We start from the raw sequence: 8,313 nt of genomic DNA, 5'->3' as shown, positions 1-8,313 counted from the left end.
AGCAAAATGTTATATCTCCATAATAGAGGAAGGAAATGGAAATGCAAAATTGATATGGGAAAATTTGAGAAGTTTAACAGAAACTTACACAAAGCCAGTGAAATATATAGAACTTGATCTGGAATGAAAACGCATCTGTGAACCTGGCAAAATAGCAACCATTTTTTAATAACTATTTTGTTGTAAAGTGAAGTGAAGTGACCCATACTTGGAATTTGTGCTCTGCATTTGACCCATCCAAGTGTGCACACACAGTAGTGAACACACACACCGTGAACACACACCCAGAGCAGTGGGCAGCTATATTGCTGTGGCGCCCGAGGTAGCAGTTAGGGGTTCATGCCTTGCTCAAGGGTCTCACCTAAGTCATGGTATTGAGGGTGGAAAAGAGCATCGATTATTCACTCCCCCCACCAACAATTTGACAATTTGTAGAGCTTTTGGAGTTTAATTTGTGTGTGTGTGAATAGAATACTTTGTTTGTTTGTTTTTATTGTTTTTAACATCAACCTGCCATGGGACTATGGATTAAAATTAGACAATTTTGGCTAAATCTGACACATTTTTCACATGTTGTGTGCATTATTAATGTGCATTGTCCCTCATTAAATAAAAAAAAAAAAAAACAATAAACAAATAAACAAAGTGATATTCATCATGCTGATAAAGGCCGGTTCAGAAAAGTACGATCATACTCAACTATTAGTGCAGAACTGAGATCCGCTAGTGAGCGACGCCTCGTGGTACCATCACAGAGAGGCTCAAAATCACTTTACAGAACATTCTCGTTCACCACTCCTGGCTGGTGGAACGATCTTCCCACCCCTATCCGGAATGCTGAATCCCTGACAATTTTCAAGCGACAGCTGAAAACCCATCTCTTTCGAAGCTACTTGACTTCATCATAAAAACATAAAAAAATAAAAAAAATTCTCTGTATTTATTCCTTCTCTTTCTAGCTTGTACTTATTTGAACAATGTCTACGAACTTGGCATTACAACCACTTCCTGTGTCTGTTTGCCTCTTTAAGAAGAATCGCTTTATGTATCCCCCAATTGTAAGTCGCTTTGGATAAAAGCGTCTGCTAAATGACTAAATGTAAATGTAAATGTAACTAGATCATAGCTACAACAGGATTTCAGATATTGAGTGGAGGCTCACCCTAGTAATACACTATGATATGGACACTTTTTATTTAGCCTTTTAAGCAGGAGAATGCTTTGAAATAAAATAAGTAAAATAAATATTTAGATTTTTAGATTAAGATTAAAAATAAATAAGGAATTACCTGTTCCGCGTTTGACGTGAGAGATGTGTCTGCATTGTGACAAACACACAGTTGCCGACGCATCTGTTTAAAGCAAATGAAATATTTTTTTTACAAGAAGTTAAGTAAAATATTTTATTTAAAACTTTAAAGATTTCATCTAAACTATCTTTTAATTTTAAAAAGATCTTATTTAAACTCTCAAGATTATGCTTTAAAGTAATCTTCCCTGTTGTGACATATATTCGAGTGAAACTATTTCTGGAATGTAGGGCGGGATTTCACCCTTGACCTGGAGTTTGATTGACAGGCGATCTGACCAGTCATAATGCCGAATTCGCCATTTTGTCTGACAAACAACCCAAACAGGAGCGTTAGAGTAACGTCAGTGGACTATGGTGTATGGACGGCTTTCTGCAGTTGAGAGAACATAACTCTAATGTTCATTCATGTTTATTTCATGCTATAACTAAAGGTGGTAAAGAGGAAGAGATGATCGGTTCACGCCCTTGAACTGAGGCGATTGCGTTCTCACGCCACACATCAAAAATACATTGCAGAGCAAAGAGGACAATGACAATGCGCCGTCAAACAAGACAGAGCAGGTTACTTTTGGTGTGAAACAAAGTCTCAGATTTCTAAATTTTCTTTTTTTAAAGAAATTCAAACAGTAAATATGTTGATGCTCTTTAATGTGACAGATTGCTGTAGTACCTCAGTTCAAGCGGTTCAAATGTGAATCGATCACTTCCTGCTAGTTATAGCATGAAATACACATGAATGAACATCAGAAGGTATGTTGTCTCAACCGTGGAAAGATGTCAATACACCATTTTCATGTTCAACTCTACTGACCTAAATCTATTAACTTTCCTGTCTGGTTTGTTCGTCAGACAAAATGGTGGATTCAGCATTAAGATTGGTTAGATTGCCTGTCAATCAAACTCCAGGCAAAGGGTGCTGAAAGCCAAGTCATTGGACAGTCAGTATAGTCCAACCTCTTTTCCGAGTCTTACGTCATGAAGAGATATCATTGAGAGGGGAAAGGGAGGTTAAAGGGACAGTTCACCCAAAAATTATGTTAATTCTGTCATTAATTACTCACCCTCATGTCGTTCCAAACCCGTAAGACCTTCATTCATCTTCGGAACACAAATTAAGATATTTTTGATGAGCTCTCAGAGCTTTCTGACCCTCCATAGACAGCAAGGTAACTACCACAGTCAAGGCCAAATTTTGGGATAATTAAAAAAATATATATATTTTAAGAAGAGAATGATGTGATTTATAAGTTTAATAAGCTTAAATAAATGTTGAATACATGTTTAAAATGTATGATAAATTATTTGCTTTGCTATAGTGCTTTAGTTGCTTTAATGTTTGTTACTTTGCTGTCACATTAATTAGATCTTTTTATTTATTACCATATTCTTTCAATTAAAGAAAAGCCTCTTTTTAGCTTGAAATGTTTATGTATTTGTGTGCTTGTTTATATTATTTATTAGGACACAAATTTGTATAATGACACGGATATTACCCTGATATAACAATGTAAATATGGTTTATGATGAAATGTGAGTACTCATAATTAAGATTGCTTACAAACATAGAACAAATATAAAAATGCAGAAATTTTTGTTTGATGGATAGGTGTACAGTTTTTACAGTAAAAAATACATTACACCTACAGAGTGTCCCCACAAACCAGATGTATGTGTGGTTCATCTACCCCTTGTTGTGTAGTAATACATCAATGATTGACATGAGCGAAATTTGTCCCCTTGAGCATAACAGCTTTTTAAATGATAAATTATGCTAAATGATGTTTTTGAAAATATCAAAATGCAGAAAGTTTACGGTGATGGATAGGTTTAGGGCTTGACGCAGCATTAAAATCATTAGGTCTATGGAAAGCCTTCATAAAACATGGAACATAGAACTTTTTCTTACATGACTGTTACGACCCACTCGTTTAAGGTTGCAACATAAAAGAGGGATCAGACAACAAAGTCTAATCAAAGCAAATGGTTTTATTACATTAAACTATTACAACAATTAATAATGACAATAATCTAGGGGTATTAATGAAAATAATTAAATTAACAACCGCAAAACATTAACTACATAATATAAGAAATGCCAAAAGAAACCACTAAGAAAAGAGTCAGAAAGAGACACTCCTGAGAGAACTATCCCACCAGAAGTGCCTACCCCAAAAAACTCAGAACACTCTTAAATACTCAAACTACCAATCAATTAACAGGTTGACAACCAATCAAAAATTTCCACTCTCTCTCCAATAGGATCAGGAGACTCAGGGTCGTCACACCTCCCACTCCAAAAGGAGGTTCCCTAAAGAATCGACAAAAGAAAACAAAACAATGCAGAAAACATAACACATACTAAACCATAACACATACTAATACATTATATATTTATATTATATAATATTATATTATATTAAAAAAAAACATATTAATACTCATCTCCATAAATTCCACTCCATTCTACTCTTGGATTCCTGGGCCCTAGGGAAAAAAAGAGAGAAAAAAAAAGGGAATATAGAAAAGAGAGAAGAGGTAACCCGACACCAATGGGATATCTTACACCCGTGAGAGAGCATCAGCAATTACGTTTTCCTTACCACATTCATGTTTGTGGCACTTGCCAATAACCTTTCAGGAGATCGAATTTGCTGACAAACTGCGCAGAACCCACACGGTCTACACAGTCGTCAATTCTGGGCAAAGGGAAACAGTCAGGCTTTCTCAACGAATTAAGCTTCCTATCATCAGTACAAAAAGATAAGAATTATCAGGTTTACTCACTAAAATGCAGGGAGAACTCCAAGAACTGAAACTAGGTTCTGCTAAATAAGTAAGTAGTCCACCTCTTTCTGAAGCAACTTCCTTTTTATAGGATTTACTCGATATGGATGTGGTTTCACAGGTTGAGACATGCCAACATCAATGTCATGTTCAATGACATGAGTTTGGGTAGGAATGTCAAAAAAGAGAGGGGAAATGAACTTACCAACGTAATTATATCGGTCTTCTCTGGTTCACACAAATGAGACAAGTGACAAGCTAGATTAGGGAGGACTTCAGAATTGAGGCGCCCCTCCACTACACCTCGAGAAGGACCATTCTTCTCCTTCAAACTGTCAACCATCTCTGCAGATGCTGCTGAAACACTCGGATCTACAGTCTCAGTAGTTGTTACATCAATAGATAAAAAAGGTACAGGACTCACATAAGGTTTCAGCAAGTTAACATGACAAACCTGTTTTCTTACGTCGATCAGGAGTGTTTAACAAATAGTTGTTATTTGGATAACACTTAGTGATCGTATAGGGTCCAGTAAACCTAGCCTGGAATGGACTAGTCAAAACTGGTAATAAAGCAAGCACTTGATCACCTACTTGGAAACTTCTGGACTTAACCTTGCGATCAAACAACCTCTGCATCTTTTCCGGAGACTTACCTAATTTTCTGAGAGCAATAGCTCTAGCTTCATAGAGTCGATAACGGAAACTACTCGCATAGTCCAAGACATTCTCAGGTGGATCAAATGTTTTCCATTCATCTGCCAAGACAGCAATAGGGCCCATAACAGTGTGTCCGAACACTAACTCATTAGGGCTAAAACCTGTGCTCTCTTGCACAACCTCACGAACAGCTAACAGCATCCAAGGAAGTCCATCTTCACAGTCAAGTTCAACACAATACGATCTCAAAAGTGACTTAAGAGTCTGGTGGAATCTTTCCAGCTCTCCCTGGCTTTGAGGGTGATAGGCACTCGAGATATTGTGTTTAACTTTGAGTGACTGCATGACTTTAGAAAACTGTCTGGACATAAAATTTGAGCCCTGATCAGACTGAACGGTTTTTGGAATGCCAAAAACAGACATAAAACTCGTTAAAGCTTTTAAGATTGACTTGGTTGTTATTGATCTCAGAGGATAAGCTGCAGGATAACGTGTAGACTGACACAATCACAGTGAGTAAATATGCATGCCCAGCCTTTGATCGTGGTAAAGGTCCAACGCAATCAATCAAATGTTTAAAAAGGAGTGGTAACCACAGCGATACACTGTAAAGGAGCCAATTTAACTTTTTGATTTGGCTTTCCAGTCATTTGACAAGTATGGCAGGACCGTACATACATACTCACATCGCGCTTGACTATAGGCCAGTAAAATTTCCTCAAGACGCTATCATAGGTCTTTCGTACCCCCATATGACCAGCAAGGCCCTGATGTGATAGCTGTAAAATGGCCTGACAAAAAGAGGAACAACTATTTGAATCCTACAATCAAGTGAAGAGTCAGAACTCACAGACTGTCGTCTACAAAGTAAACCATCTTCAAGAAAGTAGCAAGGAAGGGAAGTCTTATTTTCTCCCCCACCAGCACCAGCGACTAAAGAGAACAATTCTTGAAGAGTTTCATCGGCCTGCTGTGCTTTGATTAATTCCTCTCGGGTCACACCATGAAGTGGAGACAAAGAACAAGTGTTAACATGGTCATCCATAATAACAACAACTGGACTTTCAGGAATGGTAACAGATTTATCAGCATTGTAAACATCAGGCTGGGACTCTTCCACAGTGGTCACGTCTTCAACTTCAGTACACGTACTAGGTTCTGTTGGAGAAGAATTTTCAGACGCAATAAAGGTGTCACTAAGAATGCTCTCAGGCACACATTTCTTAGCCATCGCTCGAGTTATCGCACACGCAGGGAATAAATTTAGACAGTCAGAAGACCCATCCAGTTTCTCTACATCAGAAACTACGATAGGTGGAATGCCACCATCTGACTTCTCCCAGACATTTCCCCCAGCTAAATCATTACCGAGTATGAACGTGACACCAGGGACAGGAAGCATAGTACGTACTCCAACCACCACATCGCCTGATACAAGTTTAGAATTAAGGTGGATGCGGTGTAGAGGAACTTCCATGTAACCCATTTCAAGCCCTCTGACCAACACATGAGTTCCAGTGGCAGTATGCTCAGACAAAGGCAAAAGTCCTTCCAACAAAAATGATTGCCCCGCCCCAGTATCTTGGAGGATGCGAACAGGCACAATTTCATCAGAGTCAGGCAAAGAAACACCCCCGTCAGTGAGAAATGGCGCAAAATCAGTACCGTTTTTAACATTCTCCATCTCAGTAATTTCCATGCACTTAACCTGCTTGTTAAACTGAACAAGAGAGCAGTTCACATTTGATTTAGAAATTAAACCAACAGGTTTAACAGCTTTCGCTTTATTTTTGAGCGCAACAGTCTGAAATTGTATGTCCTGGCTTTCTACAATAAAAGCAAACCATCTCACCTTTTGTACATATGACTGAACTATTGTCAGCAGAAGTGTTTGACAGCATTCTGGCGTACAACCATCTTTTTATTTTTCTCAGATACACTCAGCTTAAATTTGCTCAAATTATTTAAGTGACTAGCAGGCACATGATGAGTAAGAGCAAATTCATCTGCCATAAGAGCAGTATCGGACAATTTAGTCACTTTGTGTTCATTTAGATACATCTCAACAGAACTTGGAACACAATTTTTAAACTCTTCCAGAAGAATGAGCTCTCTAAGCTGTTCCTTTGTTGCAGCTTTTACGGATGAACACCAACGGTCAAACAGACTTTCTTTCTCTCTAGCAAACTCAAGATATGTGCACTTCTCAGACTTAGAATGACTCCTGAATTTCTGGCGGTAAGCCTCAGGTACCAATTCATAAGCATGCAAAATTGCAGACTATACAAGTTCATAGTCACCACTTTGTTCAGTAGTCAGCGCTGAATACACCTCCTGTGCTCTACCTACTAAAACACTGCAGCAGCAGGGTCCAGAACTCTCTAGGCCATTTCAGGGACTCTGCAACACGCTCAAAACGTTGGAAAATTTCTCTACGTCACTTCTCTAAAAACGGCGGCACTAGTCTAATGTTTCTATAAACATCAAAAACAGGTGTAACGTGCACAGACTCATCAGGTGACACAGGAATGGGAGTTTCAACTGTTTTTGCATTCAGCTCCAACTCAAGTTCTTAACAGAAACTCTCATTCCTCTCTTTCTTTCTCAAATTGTAACTCAAGCTTACGTAACTCAAATTGCTGTTGTAACTTCTTAAACTCAATAGACTTTTCTAACTCTTTCTGTTTTAGTGCGCAAATGTCACGCTCAGCACTAATTTTTTCCGCATCAACACATAACTGTTTCTCCTGCAAAGACATCTCACTAAACTTCACATTATGCTCAGGATCATAAAGAGGAGAGGTTAAAGATGTATCAGGGTTAACAGGTGGAGTTCTTACCTCCAAAACACCCCGCTCGACAAGCGCGTCTTTCACAACTTTCAGCAACCCTTTAAGTTTCTTATCATTACTCGTTACCTCCACACCAAAACGCTCGGCAATCTGCGACAGCTCTTCCTTCGTACATCTTGTACATCGTACAGGAAACACGAAGAAATCCTCAATTACCGACGACATTTCTATTAGAAGAGGAAGCAGAGCAAACACAGCAAAACAAACACATGTGAGAAGCCGTTAAACTAGCGCATGAGATCCCGGTAACCTAGAGCATTGGAACTACAAATCCCATCAGCCACTTCGGCAGGGATCGTCACATTCAGGCTCTGGGTCAAAACACTACCGTAGATAAGATAAATAAAGACTTACCACAAGTCATTCCTCAAATTATCTTCGTACTCGGTAGATATCACAAACACAGACGTGGAGAAACAACAAAAGTGTTACTTTAAATGAAAATGAGAGACTTCAGGTCCTAGCTATAAACAGAACTAACTAAACCTACCTGCTCTTCAAAGGTGTACCGGACTCGGGGCAGCATTTAAACGCTGAACTCAAGGACATTTGTCATCACAAACCAAAAGCCCGATGCGTACCCCCAACAGAGATTTAAAACCTCCGCCCAGATTAGCCTTCAAAAATAATAAAGGCAAAATAACAAACTAAAATAACAAACAGTGTCTCGATGGAAGGATTAGAAACCCAGCTGAGGACACTCTAA

The sequence above is a fragment of the Sinocyclocheilus anshuiensis genome, unplaced genomic scaffold (assembly GCF_001515605.1).
Source record: "Sinocyclocheilus anshuiensis isolate Anshui unplaced genomic scaffold, SAMN03320099.WGS_v1.1 scaffold1196, whole genome shotgun sequence".
Lineage (NCBI taxonomy): Eukaryota > Metazoa > Chordata > Actinopteri > Cypriniformes > Cyprinidae > Sinocyclocheilus > Sinocyclocheilus anshuiensis.
This window is presented reverse-complemented; position numbering follows the sequence as displayed.